This window comes from Eptatretus burgeri, chromosome 3, assembly GCF_056783735.1.
Source record: "Eptatretus burgeri isolate ZD-2024b chromosome 3, Ebu_testis_v1, whole genome shotgun sequence".
In the NCBI taxonomy this organism is placed as follows: Eukaryota; Metazoa; Chordata; class Myxini; order Myxiniformes; family Myxinidae; genus Eptatretus; species Eptatretus burgeri.
The window spans coordinates 74,948,976-74,969,664 of NC_140963.1; the positions used below are offsets into that span (position 1 = coordinate 74,948,976).

General features: G+C 42.5%; 1 long non-coding RNA gene across 1 annotated transcript; it reads right to left on the bottom strand.

Annotated features, from left to right (window-relative positions):
* Window positions 1–411: 411 nt before the first annotated feature.
* On the bottom strand, window positions 412–16,300 carry LOC147030200 (uncharacterized). Its single transcript, XR_015055767.1, has 3 exons — window positions 15,733–16,300; window positions 13,875–13,954; window positions 412–518 (listed from the first exon to the last, which is right to left on the bottom strand). It is a non-coding gene; the product is annotated as an uncharacterized LOC147030200 (long non-coding RNA).
* Between the last annotated feature and the right edge of the window lie 4,389 nt (window positions 16,301–20,689).

Here is a 20,689-nt window from a genome sequence, read left to right on the forward strand (position 1 = left end):
GAAAGAGTCGGGCAGTTGGTGGTAGGACATAGAGTGTAGGGTTAGAAGTAGTGTTTCATATTGCATCTCACTCTTAAAGTTCGAAATGAGAGATCAATGCATAGCTATGGAACAATTTCAAGTTAGCATGTGATCAAGAACCATCCCTGACTCCTTAGTTCCATCTGGTTTATGTTAACTTATCTCTTAGTTTTTGTGTAGTAATATTCAGACAAAAGAAAATACAAAAGTATGCTATAATCTTATGCAACAAAAACAGGGAAATTATAAAAAGTAAAATCGATGTTTGCCAATGACAAAATATAATCCTCCTCCCTTACCCCCTGGCTTGCTACAATATGGATCTTACCAACTATGTACAATATGGATCTTACCAACTATGTACAATATGGATCTTACCAACTATAACTAACCTTTTTTGCCAATCTGGTTTATTCAGCCCGAAGGCTTGTCCTCTGCTTTCTTGATCTTGCTTTCGGAAATTTTTGATCATCCATAATTCAGTGATGACAAAATGCCTGCAGTGTGAGGAGAATACAGCAAGCATTAAATTGCATGAAAAGACCATCAATGTTTATCATAAAGCATTGCAAACTAAGCAATAAAATCACACTGGAACCATACAATTTGATGATAAAAAGAGGAATGGTGCTCATTGGGCAATATTCATCATATCGATGACAGCCAGGAAAGTGGAAAACCATATGAGTTAGAAATTATTGTGTGAAACAGGCTGACTGACTCGGAGCAAGAGCCTGGAGTTCAAAATTCAAAGAAATATGGATTTGATAAAAGAAAATATTTGAACAGAATTAGTTGTTTTTATCAGTGAAACATATTCATTGAAATTCGCCAAAGGATATAATCTTGCTACGGTTATGGAAATGGACTGCAAAGTATTCAGAGACACATAGATAAATCCAGTCAGTTATGTCATTAGTTTATGTGGAAGGTAGACCTTTGCCCTTTGTCCAGGAGAATTGGGGAGGGAAATGCATTGTGAAATTAGCATGTTTCATTCCTGGAGTAATCTCCCCCTACTTTCCAACTTTTAGCCCAACAATCCATCTTTTGATCTCTCTTTAAACCCTCTGTCCATCAATCCATCTTTCGACCTCTCTTTAATATCCCCATATACCCATCCATCACCAGTCCCTTATCTTCCAAACAGTAACGCCTCATGATCCTTCCCTCAAACCTCCCCTCACTCCTTTTTTCATTTGACATCCGAAACAGTCCCCCTTTCACCACCACATCACCATCCACCATCGCCACACACAACAAATCACCCTGTTAACCCCATACAATGAGTCCTTCAGCATGTGCAAATTACCATCAAATTAAATTAATTTCTTTCTTTTCATTCCTGCAGAACTTCCCATTGAACACATTAGAGGTGATCAATAGCTGTCATCATTGTGCAGCAGTTCCTGCATCTTCAAATTGGAGACGACAATAGCTGCTTGCTAGGGTGTGTGATTTGGTTGCGGGACCAACCCTCTGACGATATAGCCAGGCAGAGGCCAATGAGAAGGCAATATGGCTGAGAAGACGGCCAAATGACAGGACTCATAACCACACCTCCTCCCCCTTTGGCGGTTGTAAAAGGACAGATCGGTTTAACCTCCATAGAGTGTGGATGTGGAAACCAATGGATGAAGTTGGAGATATTGAGAGCCTGAACAAGTGAAGTACCGAAAAGGAGATCATGCTCCCTTGAATCGTTTTTATTCATTATGGAGTCCACCAGCCAAGCTCTCAAAGTGAGCCTCGAAGCCTCTCCTGGAGAAAACGTCTATCCACACTCCACTCTACATTCTTTCTGCTTTCTTTTTATGCAAGTTTCCCCAGAATGTTTTTTTTATGGCCGAACAGAAACACATTCGAGGCAATCAATGGAGGTGTTCATCAACTGCATTACTGGTGTTCATCAAAATGAAACTGGCAAGTGCTCTTGATGCCATTCCATGCATCTCTCGACGCTTGACTTTCCATGCATCTCATCTCACCTGCTCGGAGCACTCTCCAGTCATCTTGCCTGCCAGGAGCGATCTCAACTCGTCTCATTTGCCAGGACATCTCGACTCATCTCATTTTCTGGGATGTCTCCACTCGTCTCATTTGCCATGACGTCTCAACTTGTCTCATTTGCCGTGAAGTCTCAACTTGTCTCATCTGCCAGGAGCACTCTCCACTCATCTCGTCTGCCAGGAGCGCTCTCCACTCGTCTCATCTGCCAGGAGCGCTCTCCACTCGTCTCATCTGCCAGAAGCACTCTCCACTCGTCTCGTCTGCCAGGAGCACTCTCCACTCATCTCGTCTGCCAGGAGCACTCTCCACTCGTCTCGTCTGCCAGGAGCACTCTCCACTCATCTCGTCTGCCAGGAGCACTTTCAACTTCAGACCGCAAGAGCCGCAAAGCGAGAGATGCCGTGCCACGAGCTTGCATGAGTCTGCACAAAGCCTGCACAAGTTTGCCCGGGTTTACACAAGCTTACACAAGTCTATGTAAGGTGAGCCAGGAGTTGTACCCACACTCCACTCTGCTGTGGAACGTGAGCCAGGAGTTGTACCCACACTCCACTCTGCTGTGGAACGTGAGCCAGGAGTTGTACCCACACTCCACTCTGCTGTGTAAGGTGAGCCAGGAGTTGTACCCACACTCCACTCTGCTGTGGAACGTGAGCCAGGAGTTGTACCCACACTCCACTCCTCATTCTATCTGCTTTCTTTCTATGTATGTTTCCCCAGAATGTTTCTTATGGCCGAACAGAAACAAATTAGGGGTAATCAATAGAGTGGTCTTTGTGTGTAATCTAAGCAACAAAATCACACTGGAACCAGGCAAGGGTATCATTGGTTGGATCACAACAATACATACAACCATACAATCACATTGGAACCATACACACCAACCAATATTGATGACCACAGACTCCGGACCATAAGTACATTAATCTGGTCTTGTTTTTAGTTGCAGGTAAGAATGTGAACGTGGGCTCTGGAAGCGTGAAGAATAATTACTTTTCCCTTGTGCCTTTTAGTTGTGATCTCTGCTTGCGATTCCTGTCTGTGCATTGTAAATACATTCCCATTGAGTGCTGATTGTAAAAACACCCTGAATGGATATTGTTTTGTTGTGTTTTATAAATAAATGTACTTGTTGTTGAACTCTCAACAATCTATCTATAATTCCAGCAATGTGTGTGTGTGTGTGTGTGTGTGTGTGTGTGTGTGTGTGTGTGTGTGTGTGTGTGTGTGTGTGTGTGCGCGTGCGTGCGTCTGTCTGCGACCACCGCTTCTCGACGACCACCAGTCCGATCTGATTGAAACTTGCCAGGAATATTGCCGGGGACCCGCGGATGTGCCTTTTCAAGGTTTGATATTAATCGGACGAGCGGTTCCCAAGTTACGGCCATTTTATTGCTTTTTTCAGTGTTGGAAAGGTGTATATATATCGCAACTGAAGTGTCGTTCCACCTTATCATGCCATTTTTCCCCAAAGATATCTCAGAATAATGATAACAGCATATTAATAATAATAATAATAATAATAATAATAATAGCACAATAATTGGCAGCAATAAAAAGAATAACGTGATACAATGACCAATGTCTGTCAACCAATAACGACCTTTATATTGTCTGTCAACCAATAATGACCAATAACGTCTGTCAACCAATGACAGGACACGGTGCGATGAAGGCACGAATGACGTCACAATTAATGTTTATTTATTTATTTATTTATTTATTGCACGATTGACATCTCAATTCTTCTTCTTCGTTTGGTCTGATGTCACAATCGACACTGTGGACCTGAGTATGTGCCTTTTCAAGGTTTGATATCGTTCTTTATCCGTTTCAGCTGTTTCCCAGGTGTTTCCCAAGGTTTGAAAGCTGTTTTTTTCCCAAGGTTTGAATTAATTGTTCAAATTATTAATTAATCCCAAAGTTTGAATTTTCCCAAAGGAAACAGCTGTTTCCCAAGACCTTTACACCTTTAGACCACTTGACCACTTGAGGTGGAGAGAGAGGGGGCGTCACAATTCAAGAGAGGGGAGAGAGGAGGTGGCGAGAGAGGGGAACGGGAGAGGAGGTGAGAGTGGGAGCGAGAGAGGAGGTGGGAGAGAGGATGGGCGAGACTAGGAGTGAGAGAGGGGGGGAGAGAGGGAGAGAGAGGGGGAGAGAGAAGAGGGGAGAGAGAGGGGGGAGAGAGGAGGGGCGAGACTATGAGAGAGGGGGGGAGAGAGAGAGGGGGCGTCACAATTCTTCTTCTTCTTCATTTGATATGACTTGACGCTGGGGACCTGAGTATGTCTCCCAGGTGTTTCCCAAGTTATGGCCATTTATGATATGGTTGGTCCAATCTAATTTTAAAAAATGCCCCAATCCAGTCGTCGTTTACGAGAGCGAAGGAAGGAAGCTGCACATACTGATACACACCTACGGGCCTGCACCAGTAATAATAGTAATAATAAAAAGATCTCTTATAATGCTTCATCTTCCTCTTTCACACGTGTGGTACTCTTTACTGTAACATAATTCACGACTCTGCGACTATTTAAACAGACTGTTCTCAATTCGACCTTTCCTTCATACCTTGCTGAAAAAATCCAACTGTTACAGCGTTTCTTCTCTACATTCTCTTAATTCGCCTTTATGCATCCTCAAGAAATGTGTTTAATCGCATCTCTTACCTGAAACTAAAAAAAAAAAAACCCCAGGATGCTATGAGTGTTCACTTTCCATCAACCATTCCTTTTTTCCAACTTCAGTGCCAACTCACCCCTTTCACCCCTCCCTCTCAAAGCAACCATCACACTCTGCTCCCTCCAAGCCTCCCTCTCACCTCTCTCAAGAACTCCCCCCTCACCTTTCTCCCTCAACTCTCCCCACTCACCCTTCTCCCACCATTCACCACCCTCACTCACCCTTCTCAAAGTTGCCCCCCTCTCATCCACAAAGCTGCCTCCTTACCCCTGTCCTCTCACCTCCATCTAATCACTCCACCTCCTCGAATCCTCAATTGCCTTCTGTCCCCTCTCTTGCCCCCCCCCGCCTCTCCCCCAGCACCACAGAGTCTTTTCTACTCCTCATCTGGCCCCCTCCCCGAGCTGTTCTGCAATTCCCCACACTCTCTCAATAACCCTCCTTACCTCCCCCCTCCTCCCTTGTCCTCCCATCCCCCTCCCCTGCCACCCCCTGTACCCTAAGCTTCCTCCTCTCCCTCTTCATTAACAGTGTGGACCTCAAATATCCGGGGCCTTCGTTCAAACCTTTCAGATGTTTCCATACAGGTTGCCACTGACAATCCAGACATAATCTGCCGAACAGAAACTTTCCTCCCTCAAGACATCTCTGACTCACAAGTATCTCTCCCTGGTTACTCCCTCCTCCAGTATGACAGAGCTGAGCCTTGTCCTGGTGGAGGAGTTGCTCTCTTCATCAAAGACTCCATTCCTCACTCTCCATGCACTGCCTTCACTCCCCCACACCCCCAGGAATACCTCTGGCTATGGCTTCCCCTCCACTCCCACCTCATGTTCATATGTATACTGTACCGTCCACCTAACAGTGATGACTCCATCTACACCTCACTATCCGAAAACATGGACCAACTTCTATCTTCTCATCCAAACTCTCTCTTCCTCATATGTGGCGACTTCAATTGTCATCATGCCAGTTGGCTAGGTGTGGGTACCTCTCTCACCTGTCATGGCACTTCAGCAAAAGCTTTCTGAGACTCATTGGGACTGACTCAATCGATCAATTTCCCGACCCGGATCTCAACCAATGGTGCTCTTTCTCTTCTGGATCTGATTTTGACAAATTTCCATGAAAATATCTGCTGTTCTTCCTCCGCTCCAATCGGTTCTTCTGACCACGTCCTTGTCAAAGTGGACATCTCTCCGGCTGTTATCAGAGAACCATCTCACCACTCTCGAGTCTGGCATTTCACTCAAGCCGACTGGCAGGGTCACAAACAGCCATGAAACTTACAGACTGGTCTCCTATCGCTACTTTCTCCAACATCAACTCATCCTGGGAATTCTTTCAAAGAAACTTGCTCTCCCTCATGCACAGATTTATCCCTTCTCGCCTTCAGGTGTCCCACCCTTCCTCCCGCCCTTGGTTTACTGAAGATTGTGGCGAGGCAGTTGTCCTGAAACAACTTGCCTTTGCCTCATGGAAAGCAAACCCAACAGGGTAATCTCAGTTTCTTCCATAAAGCTCAGAACAAGTGTGTATCTACCCTCAGGAGAGCCAGAAAACAACATCTTTCTCATCTCAAGTGTGAACTCTCAAACCTCTCTCCCTCCTCCAAATCCTGGTGGCGTCTCATCAAATCTGTTTCTGGTGTATGTTCCCCCTCCATCCACTGCCTTACCTCAAATGGCTGCACTGCTGATACCGCACGTGAAAAGGCTGAATGCCTAAACTCGGTGTTTACATCGAAATCTTGTGTCCGAAACCCATCACTTTCTCTACCCACCTTACCCAGTCACACCCAACTGTCCCTGGACTCTGTGTCCTTTTCTCCTGACAAGGTGGAGAGTTTGCTGTTAAACCTCGACTCAGATTCTGCAACCGGTCCAGACAGTATCAGCCCACGTGTCCTAAAAACCTGCTCCACTGCTCTTGCTCACAATCTCTCTGTTCTATTCACCCTCTCATTTCCTCAAGGTCATTTGCCATCTGCTTGGAAATCAGCAAACAAAGGTTTGCATAAAAAAGGTTCAAGAGCATATCCCTGCAACTTCAGACCAATCCGCCTTCTCCCAATCATCAGCAAGGTGATGGAATCCATCATCGCTTCAGACATGAAATCCTTCCTCTTCTCCAATGGCCTGATTTCTGATCATCAATTTGGTTTCAGACCAGGTCACTCTACCCTGGATATGCTGCTTCTGCTCTCCCAATAATGGATGGAGGTCCTCAATGCCGGACGTGAAATCCGAGCCGTATCCCGAGACATATCGCGTGCTTTTGACATGGTCTGGCACCCTGTCCTGCTCACCAAACTCTCTTCCTATGGTATCCAAGGCCATCTCCACTCATGGATCACAGCCTTCCTCTCCTGTCTTTGTCAACGTGTGGCCGTAAATGGAGTTCCCACATCCCCTCTTCCTGTCCAGGCTGGAGTTCCTCAAGGTAGCGTTCTGGGCCCTGTCCTTTTTCTGGTTTTCATCAATGATCTTTCCGACTCTCTGGAAAATCCTCTTTATCTCTTTGCTGATGACTCCACCATCTGCCGTACCATTTGTCATCCCTCATACCGGCAAGCAGCAGCTTCTTCACGCACTGCAGATCTGGATAAAATTACAAACTGGTCCTACACGTGGAACATGTCTTTCAATCCGGACAAATCTCACACTCTCACTATGTCTCTCCGAAAGGACCGTTTCGATCAATCAACAACATTGTGTTCCCTTTCCATCGCTGAAACAAGGGTGGCCTCTGTGGACAGGTGGCAAGAAAGAAGCCATTACTGAAAAAGATACATCGAAAAGTTTGTATGCAGTTTGCGAAAAAGCATCTTAATGATACTGCAGGCATGTGGAGAAAAGTTTTGTGGTGAGACGAGACAAAAATTTTAATTTTTGGTCTAAATTCAAAGCATTAGTCTGGTGCAAGCCTACACTGCACATCACCCAATCAACACCATCCTGACTGTCAAGCATGGTCGTAGCAGCATCATGTTATGAGGCTGATTTTCATCAGCAGGGACTGGCAAGCTTGTCAAGATAGAAGGAACAATGGACAGTGTGAAGTGCATGAGAATCCTTGATGAAAACCTGCTTTCTTGTGTCAGCCATGAATCTGAAATTGGGTAGTAGATTCCCATTCCAGCAGGACAATGATCCGAAGTACAAAGCTAAAGTCACACTGGAGTGGATGAATAAGAAGAAAATAAATGCTCTTGAGTGGCCCAGTCCAAGTCCTGACTTGAACCCAATTGAACATTTATGGTGAGACATGAAGATTGCAGTCCATCGACGATCCCCATCAAACTTGGCAGAACGAGAGGTTTTCACATGAAGAATGGGTAATGATTTCAGTATCTCACTGTGCAAAGTTGGTAGAGACCGACCCAAAAAGACTCAATCATGCACTTAACATCACACACACACACACACACACACACACACACACACACACACACACACACACACACACACACACACACACACACACACACACACACACACACACACACACACACACACACACACACACACACACACACACACACACATCCATGCACTGCAGAAGGTGCTTCCACTAAAGTACTGACCCACAGTAAGAGGCTGAATACTTTTGCAACCAGTGAATTTTTGATTTGTACATGTTTTTTGCAGGTATTCATGACATGCAACCTCCTTCAACGATAACAGTGTTTGCTTTGATATCTTCAGTTATAAATAAAAAAGTTCATTTGGAAAATTGTTTCTACATAATTCGTAATTTATCTGAATGTGTCATTATTGGTAAGGGGTGAATACTTTTGCAGGCCACTGTATACAAGGGCCAGTGTGAAATATAGCGCTTCTTTTATTTCTCTCTACATATAATAACATTACAATGAATTATAATGAATATGCATGCACATGTGGAAAATACGAAGTTATTTTCCACATCAGCTCCATAAACTGAAATGCAATTTAATGATTGTATCAATCCGACTCTTGTTTTCCGGTGTCACTGTGGTTGCAGCCCGATCACTTTGAGGTTTGTCGATATTGGTTTCCTTGCTCTTGAAACGTTTTGCCCAACAACTAATGGTGCTCACAACAATGGTGAAGTTACCATAATCATTCTTTAAATCCCTATGAATATCCACTGAAAGAACTTCTGCAGTAAGAATTTCAAGAATTATTCTCTGCTTCTGATGTACACCTCGTGGGGACAACCCTTTTGAAAGCATGTTGTGATGTTGTTAGGAAACTGTTCACAGTACTGCTTAACTTAAAATTGGCAGGAAGCGAAAAACTTTCATTGTGATCTTGCTTTGCTTTCTATGATACTTTGGTTAAAAGTGAAAAATAGAGGACCAAAGGTCCTTCCTGTAGCTCACCTGGCTGGTTTCCAAAAAGTGGCTGAATGATGGATCATGGTATATATAAGAGCTGGATCTAGAATATATATATATATATATATATATATATATATATATATATATATATATATATATATATATATATATATATTAAGTCAGGTAATATTGACATGATGTGCAAAGTATTGCAACTCCCTGCTGTCTAATGAGCCTTATTTTTTGAGATATTGCTCAATTCTAGGATGATAATGTCACTTCCTGATGTGTCAAAATTTGCCTTATTTGATAGGATACAATTCCAAGATGTCTATAATTCATATTTTTCGAGATATTGGCCACTTTCTGGTTTATGACATCACTTGAAGCCATATTCTGTTTCGGTTCAGCTTATTTTAATCAAATATTCCCATCGGAAGTCAATCATATATTTTAAGTTTTACATTGATTGGTTAAGCAGTTTCAGAGAAGATGAATTTTAAAGGTTTTTCTTTGATTCAATATGACTGCCAGACTATGTGACAAATGGTGCCATTGTAAACAAATTATATTTCCCACTTACAGTTGATCACATATTAAACGTTTTGCATTTATCGGTTAAGCAGTTTGAGAGAAGAAGATTGTTAAAGGTTTTCCTGCAATCCAAAATGGTGGCCAAACAAGAACAAAATTCAGGTACTTTTGGTACTTTTTATGACTGACTTAAAGGTGGAAGGGGAGGATGCCATGAACAAACTTGAGCTCCACCACACGAAAGATCATTTCAGCCAAGTCTTGTCACAATCCCATCAGCAGTTTCGGAGAAGTTGCAAGTGTTAACGGACAGATGGACAGACTGACTGACGGATGGATGATGTGTCATCCCATAAGCTCATAAACCACAAAGTGGGCAATATCTCGAAAAATATGAATTATAGACATGAAGATTTCAATGATATTTGTTCCAAGCATAAATTATGCGATAATTGCCAGCATTTAAAAGAAAAGGTGGTACGGAGTATCATGATGGTGGGGCAATATGTCCATGCCAAGAAAGGTGTGGCAAGATGCAGAACCACACTCTCTCTCTCTCTCTCTCTGCCTTTCCTTTTGTACAACCTCCTGAGGTTCTGTTTACAACCTTCATGTCAGCACCAGAGAGGTATTTTGCTGACGGTATAATGAGCAATTTCAATGATACATGTTCAACTTACAGAACAAAAAGACCGAAGATTTATCTATATGGAGGGGAGGGAAGGGGACAAAGGTGGTAGGGACATCTTCCCCATCTTTACTCTATTACAAACTATCCTTCAAGCTGAGCAACTTTCTTGCACATTTGGCCTTCCTTTGATCTTTATATCTTGCCAAGCTAACCGAGCTATAAATTTTGAATGTGCATATTTACTTTATTTGACAAGGCATACAAAGAAGGTTCTCTGGGATTTGTGGTTGCAATGTCTGTGTCCTCACTGCTCTCTCAAGTCACGAAGAGTAACACCGATGACGTCGTCAATGTGGAAACAGCTCATTTCACCTAATACTTGTACTTCAAGGCCCCATCACCAGACAAAACAGAGGGACTTTACGTTTTAACAAATGATTGCTCACGTTGCTTGAAGCTGTTTGCAGTATGAATGTGAATGTACATCACACTAATTAGTGGCAAGAGTGGTTACTTCACTTTGACACAATTCCTTTGCCAAATCGTTCGAAGATCCATTGACGAGTGGGAGGATGAGATTGAAAAACTTTGCTTGTTTTATTTCTCTACCTTACGTTAAGTTTACGGGACTTGATTGTCAAGATAATACCTCGAGGAAATATTTAAACACCGTACTTATGTACTATCATTTTAAAACAATTACTGCTTTGCAGCTTTAGAGCCATTGGTATTGGCAGTAACTATTTTTCCAATTACTTTCTAAAAATTGTTCAACACTGCAGAAGCTAGCCATTTCGTTAGGAAAATGTGGTGGTGGTGTGTGCGTGCATGCGTGCGTGCGTGCGTGTGTGTGTGTGTGCACGAGGGAATTAAATATGCATTTCTAAATTAATAATACCATTGTTTCCATTGTCTACTGGTCTGCTGCAGCAAACCTTGTCCACATAATGTTTGAGACCAAAATTTAGAATCTGGCTGGGTGATTCGCACACAATATTATTTTGAAAGGACAAAGTCGACATATATAAAAGCAGCAAAACGACAGGATAAGGGGTTTTTTGACTGACACAGATGGGGAAAAGAGTGAGAATTGCTTTGCTACAAAATATTTCTGCAATATTTGATATTTCTACAAAAGGGGTCTCCAAATATTTGTGATATCTAAGTACAAAAATATTTGTGATATCTAAGTACAAAAAGGGCATAACTCTGTGAAAAATGGACGAGACTCCATGAAATTCGAACTTCTGTAACTTCTCATAATAAAGCCATGTAACCAAGATTCAGTTGAATATGTTTAAGGGTATGGGAAGAATGTCTGAAAAAAAAAAAAACACAGGTGGGATGGATGGAGAACAAACCTATAATGCCTTCCAGTAAAACCGATAGGAGACTAATAACAAACAGATTGTGAATGGGGATTTTGTTTTTGTCCATGCTGTTGAGGCTGGTGGAGGAGCAAAACAGAATAGAGGGAAATTTGGATAAATAAGGGATATGGGTAAGAATGAGGGCAGGGGGAGGAGACAAACGGTGGACAAGATGAATGCAGCCTCAAACTCTCAATCACAGAAGTAGAAGGAAAAACTGGAAACTCAGAAAGCAGTGCACTTGGGGAGAGTTAATAGTGGTAGGAAAGATCATGGTTGTGGATGGGGGATGACTTGAGAGGGTGGAAAAGTGCGATTTTGAAGCTCTGGGGGGAAGAATGATATTGACGAGATTGACGAAGTTGGTTCCACGGGAGAAAAAGAGGAATGAATGAGTAGAGGAAAGTAGTGATTCTGGATTTTGGGAGTTTCACCAGAAGGGGGTTGATGGTGGATCATGTGCACTCTGTGGAAACCTTGGGACAAAGCACAAAAAGAACAAAGGGTGCAAGACAGAGACCACCGACCTTTCTGCATTGGGAAAGTGATAGGCCCATAGACTCAGCTTCATCGTGAGAGATTCCCATGATCCTGAAGGCCTTGGTTTCCACAGCATCAAACTGAGCAAGGCGTGAGTAGGTGGTGCCAGATCAGAGCAGAGAGAAGTACTCCATCAAGCTGCAGACGAAGCCTTGTAGCAGTTTTAGGTAGCCTAGAGTACAGGTGTGCCAAGGAAAGACTTTGCTTGACGGAGGATGCCCAGTGGGTGTCTGACTTTGGAGGCTAACCAAGATAATGTGGTTTGTCCAAGAAAGATCATGGCTGAGAGTGAGGCCAAAACGTTTTAGTGACTGAACGTCTGTGAGATTTGTCAAGATTAAAAGAAATATTCCAAGTGTTTGAAGAGCTCGTGATTCTATCCAGGTCTGCAAAGAGGGAAGAGGCTGCAGAATGCCTATCTGAAGGATGGAGGTATGGGAACACATATGAGAGGACTACTCTTATCAAAACGTACCATGGCTCTTTAATGTCTACATACAAATGGTAGCTGATAATAAAGCTGGCTTACCATTCCCTCTGAAGGAAAGTGTAATGTTTGTTGCAACACCCTGCCTGCAAAGCACCAGCAGGACAGTTTATTGTGTTGGGAAACATTCGCATTGAATAACTCAAAGGAAATTATGCTACCCGAAACTACCCTGATAGCTCATACCATTGTTACCTTCACTTCAATAACACTTTAATACCTACAAACACCCAAAGCGACTCCTCTGAAAGGCATTGCATTGCAGTATCGGTAACTCGGACTCGTACGGAGGTTTTAGTTCAATTGGTATCTATGGTGATGACATTCCTCGAGCTACCACTGACAGACCAACTAGTTGTCTTATCTCTTCTGTGGATAACTAGAATAATGATTTGAAAGAGGGTTTCAAAAAGAAGATTGAGAAACCACCTGGGTTTAATTTTAAGAGATTCATTTCAGAGTCTGAAAACAGCTGTGTCATGACGAGCATGATGTGCGTTCTGTTTAACTTCAGAAAATGGGAAATTGGCTTTTTAAACAGGTAATAAAAGCAGCAAGCATCAGTAAAACGAAATAATTTCTCTTCCTTCTACATTGCACAGCAAATACTGTACTTGTTATGTTCTTGCACATTTCACGCATTCGCTCATCATCACTGACAGACATGTGTTATTGTGTTTGCTCATGATACTCAATAACAATTCCTGATCACAACAAATTATTCACTTTCCATAATTGGGCAGAATCGAAAACCCACACAAGACACAGACAGACCAACTAGCAGTCTTGTCCTGCACAATAAAATTTGAGGAAAGGAAAAGTCAGAACAAGAAAAGGTCAGAAAAGGTCACTTGGACCATCAGGCCTCTCTAATATGCCATCTACCAATGGAATAAACAAAAATAATTACATCATCTTCTGACAGTCGACCAAATTGTTGCTATATCATCTTAAAGACCACATTCCGGAATGTATGGCTCAGTGTGGTGCGCAATTAATGAATAAAAACACCTTGAGCTTGAGCATCCCATTCCACATCTCGTTTTCTCAACCACTGACTCTTTATTACTTTTCAAATAGCATCGAGGTTCCAAGCCACAGTTGCTGGTCACAGGGGAAAAGATTGATGTAGCATGTAATCAACACTCCATGAGTTGTGAATCGACCCGTCTGCACATGGTCCATGGAAGTGCGTTCGTGAGGGTACTTGAGGCTATAATCAAGGATCCTCCACTCACCCATGCAGATTGAAGTAATTATGTTCAACTATATCACCTGGTGACACCTTGATGTGAAGTTGGTTGAAGGCATGCTTTTTTGAAGATGATAAGGAATCCTGTTTTCATAATTTTACCCTGTAAACATATCGTCATATTAACAACAGTTACAGCGATGAAATTGGCCGATTCACATTACACACATTATACGTGTGTGTGTGTGTGTAAAAATAAAAACAATAAAAAAAAAATATATATATATATACACTACCGGGCTAAAATTTTAGAACACCCCCATTTTTCAGTTTTTAGTGAAATTTAAGCAGTTCAAGTCCAGTGAATAACCTGAAATGGTACAAAGCTAAGCGGTAAACTGCCAGAAGTTAAAAAATTGTAGTTTAGGTTACAAAAAAAACTGAAAAATAATGTAAATTTCAGAGTTGTTAAAAAAGGCCCTTTTCAGGGAACAAGTAATGGGTTAGCAACTGCAGCTATTCTGCAGCAATGGAAGTAAATTGAGCCTTGAAAGTTGATGCAAACAATTCCTACAGGTGTCACAACTTTTGTTGATAAGTAACAAACCATCTGTCTGTATAAAAGCAGTGTTGGAACAGACTGCGTTGCTGCAATCTCTGAAGCATTATTTGGACAATATTGCACTGCAGGAAGTAGTATATTGTAATCATCATGGCGAGAAAAAGACAATTAACAAAGGAAGACAGAGAGACCATGATAACCCTTAAAAGTGTAGGTCTTTCCTTTCGAGAAATTGCAAACAAAGCCAAGGTGTACAGTTCCCTACACCATCAAAAGGCACTTGGAAACTGGAGGAAACTCTGACAGGAAGACGTCTGTCAGACCCAAAGCCACAACACAATCAGAAGACAAGTTTCTGAGAGTCAACAGCTTGCGTGATAGGTGGCTCACAGGACAGCAGCTTCAAGCACAGCTTAACACTGGTCGAAGTGAGTAAGTCTCAGTTTCAACTGTGAAGGGAAGACTTCGAGCTGCCGGCTTGACAGGTCGAGTGGCAGTGAGAAAGCCATTGCTAAGATGGCAAGATAAGAAAAAGAGGCTTGCCTGGGCCATGAAGCATCGCCAGTGGACTACTGAAAACTGGAAGGTCTTATGGACCGATTAATCAAAATTTAAAATCTTCGGTTCATCGCGCAGGGTTTTTGTATGCCGTGGAGTAGGCGAAAGGATGGTTCCTCAGTGTGTGACACCAACTGTCAAACATGGAGGAGGAAGTGTGATGATCTGGGGCTCTTTTGCTGGATCCAGAGTCGGCGACTTGCACAGAGTGACTGGCACCCTGAACCAAAAAGGCTACCACAACATTTTGCAGTGCCCTGCAATACCCTTTGGTCTTCGCCTAGTTGGTCAGGGGTTCATCCTACAGCAAGATAACGACCCAAAACATACCTCCAGGCTGTGTCAGGACTACCTTAGAAGAAAAGAACAAGACGGTCGGCTTCGAATCATGGAATGGCCAGTGCAGTCGCCAGACTTAAACCCCATCGAGCTGGTTTGGGATGAACTGTCCAGAAGGGTGAAAGCAAAGCAACCTAAAGTGCAACACATTTGTGGGAATTTCTGCAACAGTGTTGGGAAGAACTTTCCGAACAATATTTGATTTACATTGTGGAAAGAATGCCACGAGTCTGTCCGGCTGTTATATCTGCAGAAGGTGGCTGCTTTGATGAGTTAAAAATTTCGATTAAATTTTGTTCAACAAAACGATTCCATGATTTCATTTTATCTGCAATTGTTTATTTGTTCTGTGCTTTAATTTCAGAGTACATTAAAATATTAAACTGCTTAAATTTCATTAAAAACTGGAAAAATGGGGGTGTTCAAAATCTTTTTTTACCGGTAATATATATATGTGTGTATATATGCATCTTTGCGCACACCTTGCACATTTCGAGAATTTCAGTGATGATGCTCCAGACAGTGTCCTTGTTGATGGAAAGTTCCTCACCAATCATTCGCACCATGAGTCGACGATCTGTGCACACCATCTGCTTCACACGCTCGATGTTGTCAGCCGTTCTGCTCGCTGAAGGTCTTCCCGACCGTGGATTTTCTTCAACCTCCTCCCGTCCCTATTTGAACCTGCATGTGTATATATCCATCTTTGTGCACAGCTTGCACATTTCTAGATTTTCAGTGATGACGCTCCAGACAGTGTCCTTGTTGATGGAAAGTTCCTCAGCAATCATCTGCACCGTGAGTCATCGATCTGCGTGCACCATATGCTTCATGTGCTCGATCTTGTCCGCCGTTCTGCTCATTGAAGGTCTTCCAGGCTGTGGATCATCTTCAACCTCCTCCTGTCACTCTTTGAACCTCTTGCACCATTCAAATGCATGTGTACATGACATAGTTGCTTCCCCGAAGACTTGCTGCAGCATTGCGAAGGATTCGGAAGGTGTTTTGCCAAGCTTGGCAAGAAACTTCAGATTGGCTCTCTGCTCATGACTCATAGCGCGACGACTCAGACGATGTAAAGCATTACCTGCAAAAAACATCACACAATGAGCGCAGTCAACCATCCCCAATCATATATATTGCGGGAATGTTGCGAAAGACTGTGACACAACCCGTTCATTCAAGTTGTGTAAGTGGAGCACACAGCATGCTCAGTCCTGTTATTTTTTAGATGGACCTCGTATACATACACACACACACACACACACGCACGCATGCACGCACACATTTGTGTATACATATATATATATATTTATATATATATATATATATATATATTTATATATATATATATATATATATATATATATATATATATATATATATATATATATATACATACATACATATACCTATAATGTAGTAATTATGCAAAACTTCACGTTTTTTATCGCAATAGCTCATTGTGAAACAATTTGTGGAAACATTATTGACATCACCTTCAACTTCTCTGCCATTCCTTTGCACACAACTTTCCAATTATTTTTATTACAACAGACTGAATGACTCTAAATGTGAATCCAGGAAATAACCTCTGCTGGCATTTTTGTTTTTGTCTGCTCATGCTTTTGCCTTCATTGTTCATGTTGTCCTCGTGAGCTGTGTTGATGTTGTTTGAAAAGTGAACGACGTTGACAAGAAACAAAACTCACAATTACAAGATTGCAAAGTGTCATGGCTGTCTTAATATACTTTGCATAATTTTTCACATCAAGGTTCATCGACAAGTTTGTGGTCTAACGATCTACTTCTTCATGTATTACTTCAAAGAACAAGCAAATTCGTCATTGTCTCAATTGTGCAATTAAACCAGATGTATGATGCAATTTAACTTTTACTCATGTTCCAATAATCGGATTCCATGGCATCTTGTTTAACAGAATAATCACGTTTAATAATAATAACAATAATCATAATAATAATAATGAAACAATTCTTACTTCCATGATCATGTACAGAGATTGCCCTCTGGTGCTGATGCATGTTATTGCCTTTCTAAACCTGTGTAATGCAGTGTTTACCTGGGAAATTCTGGGTCAGACCCGCCAGTTTCTTTCTTTCCTTCCATTAAGCCATAGAAGGTGACAATGGGATGACATCGTCTCACTCATAACATGCTGAATGTAAACTGCTGCATAGAAACTGCATTTCAACAATCAGAATTCCATCACTATGTTATTTCCAATTACAAACGTATCCAAAGAGGAAGAGTTTATCAATGAGCTTGATTCAAAATTAAACCATCGTTTGCTCAGACAAAGGGTAAAGACCTAAACAGTCAGCTTTACTTTGCTTCCCATGTATATTTGTTAACTTGAAACCAACATTCAAAATTTCCACCAGTGCAGAAACCGGTCTTGAGAAAGTCCAGGATTCATTCATGTGTTACCTGTCCTTTAAATTATTTATAGAAATCAGGTATATTTCAGTAGTGGCAAATATTATGCCCAAAATCGGTTTCCAAGACCACTGGCTTCCATTTCAGGTAATATTCTACATTGAGATAATGATAAAAAGTGAAAAACATAGTCCCACACACAAAGGCACATCTATACTGGGTTACAATTACAGGTGTTCAGTTTTGTACATCATGTTTGCTTGCCCATTATTCAAACAAATCTAAGGCCTGTTGATGCCTGAACTGTGTCAATACGGTGTTGCTATCAAACTGATGTGTACATTTTTGGAACTTAATGTGACAGAGTTATTTTGTGGAATTTTGATAGCATTCCATTGTAAGGCAAAACTTTCCAAGAGATGGCAACATCCTTTCATTAAAAAAAACAGTATATTTTTATTTTATGACCTGCAAGGGAGGTATGAAGAGGAGTGAGTGAAGGAAGCCTTCTCTTGTGAGGATTTGACCTTGATAAAGATAATGGGCAAATAAATGGAAACTCCAGAGGACAAGAGCCATACTACACAAACAGGGTGAATCAAAATAATGTAGAAACAATTTGTTTCTGAAAATAAGTGTTTTAATCGCCAAAAGTTTATGAAGTGAACATAAACACAAAGTTGCTACACAAGTTGTGAAAATGTGGAAATGAGATTCACAGCAAAGATTCGGTCAGATGTTCAAAACGTCCACGATTGGCACGCACACATGAACAGCATTGGCATGGTGGTTATACATTATTGTGATTCACCCTGCATACAAAATATTCAAAGCTCTTCAAATCGACAAATAATGCAAATTTCTTCCCAAAAGTCATCTTGTGTCAGATTATATGTATGTATGTATGTATGTATGTATGTATGTATATATATATATATATATATATATATATATATATATATATATATGTATGTATGTATATATATATATATATATATATATATATATATATATATATATATATATATATATATATATATATATATATATATATATATATATATATATATATTGTTAAGGCTGTGGAAATTCGCATTACACTATAAAGGGCCTGTAGGTGAGATATCTCTAAGTACATATGTAGTTAGCCCAAACCCGTTGGATAGAGGGAATTTATGTGATTCATCCGGGCTGTGACGCTTTGAGTTAGCCATTTTTTCTGTTCTGTCTTTATTTTGAACCAACCACGTCTCAACCGCCATCACACAACAACCACGCCACCGCCACCATCTACGCTCCCACATCATCGCATCACCGCCATTCCCAAACGGCACCATAACCATCAAATCCCCACCGAAAACCCTCTACCACCTTCACCTCTCTCCTTCTACGGCCATTCCCGCACCACCTGTGAACACTGAACGTCGGGCTGTCTCGGGCCCGTTCGGCATTTAGTGCCGAGCGCACCGAGCCGTGAGCGTGAATAGCGGCCTTTCCGAGGGAAAATTCAGATCAAAAACACGCCTCTCACTTTTCCTCCGTCCAGTTAGTGAGCGCGGGGCGGCTTGGCCCCGCCTCCAGGCGCGTGTGTGTGAAGTCGATATATGCAAATTCTAGGATCAGGGGAGGTTCACGCCCCCGTTTCCTCCGACCAATGGGCGAACGTGGCTCCGCCTCCGAGGTCATTCTGATCCGAATATTTGCATACTGGCTTCTCCTGCCCGCCTATAAAAAGGCGAGCGCAAGAGGAGAGAGTGAGTCAAGTCGGGTCGGTCGGGTGAGGAGAGTGCGGAACTGAAGAGAGTGGCAAAGTCGAGTCGGTCGGGTGAAGAGTGGGAGAGTCGAGTCGGTTGGGTGAAGAGTGGGAGAGTCGAGTCGGTCGGGTGAGGAGAGTGCGGAACTGAGAAGAGTTGCGGGAAGAGGTAAAGGAGCTCAGGTCCGAGGTGAGAAGGACGGCAGTCGGCGATGAGGTTACAGTGTGGGGAATCGCTCGTCTCGTCGCGGGACCCAAGCCAGCCAGCCATTCTCCTCCCCCAGGGCATAAACAATTCCCCCTTTCCCCCGCGTTGAGATAGTGCAAAAGGGGGCCCCGTTCCCACCCACTCCAAACGTCATGCCAACGAAACCCGCAAAGGAGCACAGAGTCGGGGCACAACCGTGCGGCCACATTTGCGGCTCGCCCGCCAACGCGTCACGAGGACGCGGGTAGGACCCCCCCCCCCCCGGTCTCGCGGACCTGGCCACTCCACGTCACGCGCACATTTGGCCTACAGGCCTGTCTGCCCCCTTGTCTATGAGGGTAGCTTCTTTTCTTTGCTTTGGTGTAAATGTGTGTTGGCGCCATCTGTAAAGTAAAGCTGTATAAGTGTTGCCATGTGTGCGCGTAGTCATTATTAACTCTGCATCGTTGTTGCTTTTATTGTTTTGGTTGATATATGTGCATTTTGACTGTATTGCTGTATATACGCGCTTTCCGTGTGCCGGGAAATAAATGTGCATTGTGTGAACTGTTTTCCCGTTTCGCTTTGTCTTTTCTTTAATTGAATCTCCATCTTGCTTCACGTAAAGGGTTGGTAGTGGGTGCAATGCCCGGTAAATAATCTGAACCGTCGAGGTCGACGATAAGACCACTCGGTTATCCCGATAGCACGGAACGGGCCACCCAAGCAGCTCATGTCCGGAGCCGACCTGCGCGAAGTACGATCGCCCGGTTTACCATCCGCGTAGGTAGTTAGGTAGGTCGAGTTTGGCGAACAACCCTATCCTACGCGGGTGGCCGATTGGCACGATTGTGGTGAGGTCGAAAGGCCCACCCGTGACTGGTTGCGGGCGATAGTTCCCGGAGGGTCACGACAGAATTGTCCGTCCGGTGGGCGACGTGCCGCGATCCGAGTTACGTGGCCATCCACACACCGGCGGACGCGAATTCACAACAAAGTATATATATATATTTATATATATATATATATATATATATATATATATATATATATATATATATATATATATATATATATACACACATATACATACATAAGCCT